General features: G+C 28.2%; 1 long non-coding RNA gene across 1 annotated transcript; it reads left to right on the top strand.

The window, feature by feature from the left end:
- The first annotated feature begins 1,628 nt into the window (after window positions 1-1,628).
- LOC107061961 (uncharacterized) lies at window positions 1,629-3,360 on the top strand. Its single transcript, XR_001474329.1, has 2 exons — window positions 1,629-1,867; window positions 3,057-3,360. It is a non-coding gene; the product is annotated as an uncharacterized lncRNA (long non-coding RNA).
- The last annotated feature ends 323 nt before the right edge of the window (window positions 3,361-3,683 follow it).

The following is a 3,683-nucleotide window of genomic DNA, read 5'->3' as shown; positions in this document are numbered from 1 at the left end:
GGCAAATGACAATTAATCACAAACTCGGTTTCAAATTTCAACCTTATCAGTAGTACTATCAGCTAAAATGATTTGTTCATCTGCTTGAATTGTTAGAGATTCATGATTACAAGTTAGAAAATCGAATTTTCATCGATAAGGTGAAAGTTCATATACTACGACTTTTCATTTCTTTATTGTTAATTAGATGTATACATCACCAACATTTTTGTTTGTGTCATATAATTACAGATCAAACTATCAATGTTTTTAAGCCACTCATGAAGCTGCTAGGCCAAGGAATCTTGATCTATGAAGCAGATAAATGGGCTAAACATAGAAGAATCATCAATCCTTCTTTTCACCTTCACAAGTTGAATGTATATATCTCTAATCTTCATAATTACTTAATGTTACTATTTAGATCGAAGATAATGGTCAAAATCACATTTAAACTATCAATTTTACGCGGATTTTACTCTTCAAACTATCAACTATGACTCTTAAAAATAAATTACATTCAACACTCTTGTAATATGACTCGGTTATAAAATATAATTCTTGTATCATAAAATCTAATATCAATAACAATAACAATTATATATTCAATATAATTTTATAAGTGAGATTTAAAAAGAATATAAGTCTTGTATCATAAAATCTAATATCAATAACAATAACAATAATATATTCAATATAATTTTATAAGTGAGATTTAAAAAGAATAGTATATATACAACCTTATTCCTATATTGTGAAGGGAAAATCAAATACTTATATATTCTTTATATTATAAAATTCCACTCAAATATAATGATTCAATTATGATATATTCACTATATTATAAAACTTAAATAATTTCCCTTATGTGGTTGAAATATAAATAATGTTATGAGTTACGTGTTACTCAAATACTGACATCATTTTTATTTTTTGTCTCAAATTTGCGACCATTTATTCATCTCACATAATTAATCCTTGTCTAGTTAGCATCTAACTCATTTAGCTGGTCATGATATAACAAGTTTAGAAGGATATAATAACTATTTCTTAGATTTTACATTTTGTAAGAATATATATATAAAAAAAAAATTAATTCATGCAAACATGATAACCAAGATAGAGCTATGAGTTTGTTATCAATTCAAAATTTACAAATTTTAAATGTTAGATCCGTCTTGTGAGATGCTTACATGTTTAGCCCATATTCCACAAAAAAAATAGAACCACTAAAAATGAAACTTAAAAATTATTGTTGATTGGGACCAGTAAATGAAACAAACAAAAAAAATTTGTAATTGTTGTTGATTAGTATAATCTTCTCTATATTTGATTTGTTTTCTTACTTGGTGAGAGTAGTGGACCAATATTAGTACATATCAATTTTGTTTTTATCTTATGTATTGTTCCCCTTTCAGTACTTTCCCTATATATCTCGTGAATCAACATACTTGAAAAATTTAATAACCATACATGATTAAAACATTGCGATAATAATATATATAATGTAATTTTCTAATAAAAAAATTTCCTTGATGTCACGGGTCGAAAAGGATTCTCCATCGCACACCATTGATTTTATGCTATATGTTTCCTCTATAAATAGCTCATCCTGTTGACCTTGTTTATAAATCAACCAAATAATAAGATCATAGTATATACTTCACTCATGTGCACTTTAAGTGAATCAAATGAGAGTACTCATGATAAGGTTGAAACTCAAAACGGCGTTTGTAATGTTGAATGTTCTTTTGTTCATTGTTTCAAAATTCTTGATCCAATGTGCATGACAATAAATTACAAACGCGAGTTTGAGTTTCAACCTTATCAATGGGGAGGAGATTATAAGGTGAGAAATCAAATCCTCACCAACAAAATGAAAATTCAGGTATTCAATCAACAGAGTTATTGTATGATTTCCCATTTCTTTGTTGTTAATTAGATTTATACATGTAAATCACCAACATCAAGCTTTCAATGTTTTTAATTACCACTAATGTGTAATATTTTCTAGAAGGCTTCCGCTGCATTCACATGAAGCTTTTAGCCAAAGGAATCTTGAACAATGAAGCAGTTAAATGGGCTAAACATAGAAAAATCATCAATATTGCTTTTCACATTGACAAGTTATGGTGAAGATATCTCTAATCTCCGTATTTCCTTGATGTTACTATAGATTAGGTAAGAAATAATGATCAAAATCAAAATTGAATTATCACTAATAGCGAGTTTTGCATTCCAACTATCTTTTCCTATCCAAATTATCACCATCTAGGTGTGTATTAAAACACACATAGATGGTGATAGTTTGGATAAAAAAAGGAAACAATTGATAGTTGGACTAATTAGCTTCGAGGTATGTATTAGTATACAAATGATGATAGTTCAAAAAAAGAAAGAGAACAACTTGTAGTTAAAATATGAGACTTGCAAAAATAATAATAGTCAAGTGTATCTTTTTTAATCATTATTATAAGTGCCCATATAAGTGAATTTAGTAATTTGAAAATAAGACAAACAACTTGTTATGTCCAATATATCAATATTAATAGTCACTATTAGAAGCGGAGGGTTTTTTCCATCGCTAATCAATAAAAAACTAAACGTGTTATAAAATATGAATTTTCCACCAAGTTAGCTCCTTGAAAATAATATTTCAAAAATATTAATGTAATGTGATTGTCCAAACGTTTGTGGTGGACATGCACTATCATATTTTGTTGTTGGCTCTGTGGTGCGAATAAAAATAATAAGTAACATCAAAATAAAAAAATATATCATGTTTTCTGTAAGAAGATATTAGTTTGTGGATTTTAATGAAATGTTATTGGCAAATTTAGTGGCGGACCCAAAAATTTACCAAGTGGATTCAAATATGAAGAAGAAAATTCACAAAAAAAACTAATAAATTAATGTGTTGTTGTCCGGTTTCGAACTGGGACACTTCTACAAAAATAAATCCACTTTACCAAGGATTGTCATTTGTTTAAATGAGTCAATTTTTCATTTATATTTATATTTTTCAAAAGATAAACCAAATATACTTATATATACTGTGTAATTTTTTTATGAAATAGGTTCATTGACCCAACATAGGTCCGCCCCTGCCTGCCTGCAATGGGATATTTATTGTGCAACAAAGTGAACATCCATCTTTTCTTATTTATTTTGCGAAGAAAAAGTAGTTGGTGGAAGGACACACTTTTCTAGCCGAGGAACTTCTTTTAACTTGTTAGTGTATATATTACATTTAGACAGGGTGGAGCTACCCTATAGCAAGGGGTGTTGACCGACACCCCTTCGTCGGAAAATTACATACTAAGGTCAAAATTTGATTTAATGAATATATATAAGTGTTGACACATTTTGACATAAGTTAAAGGTATAGTCTCGTGATTAAATACATAGTATATATAGGTCAAAATTACATAGCATTGTTCTAATTTCTAAAGTTTACTCACCTTGCAGGTTCAATTATATAATTTCAGGCCCACTAGTTTCAACAACTACAACAACAAAATCATTTACAAAATTATGACTAAAAGGCTGAATCCTATGCTCACCAAGTTGATATTTGATAATCAAAGTCAATTCGTTTTTGATAGACTAATGTAATGCTTGTCATGATATTGTCAAACCAAACTAGGGAGCAAAATAACAAAAAATTCATAATAATACAATTTAGTTACGAATTAGTGGTGAAT

Source organism: Solanum tuberosum, unplaced genomic scaffold, assembly GCF_000226075.1.
Source record: "Solanum tuberosum cultivar DM 1-3 516 R44 unplaced genomic scaffold, SolTub_3.0 scf00180, whole genome shotgun sequence".
NCBI lineage: Eukaryota > Viridiplantae > Streptophyta > Magnoliopsida > Solanales > Solanaceae > Solanum > Solanum tuberosum.
This window is presented reverse-complemented; position numbering and strand designations above follow the sequence as displayed.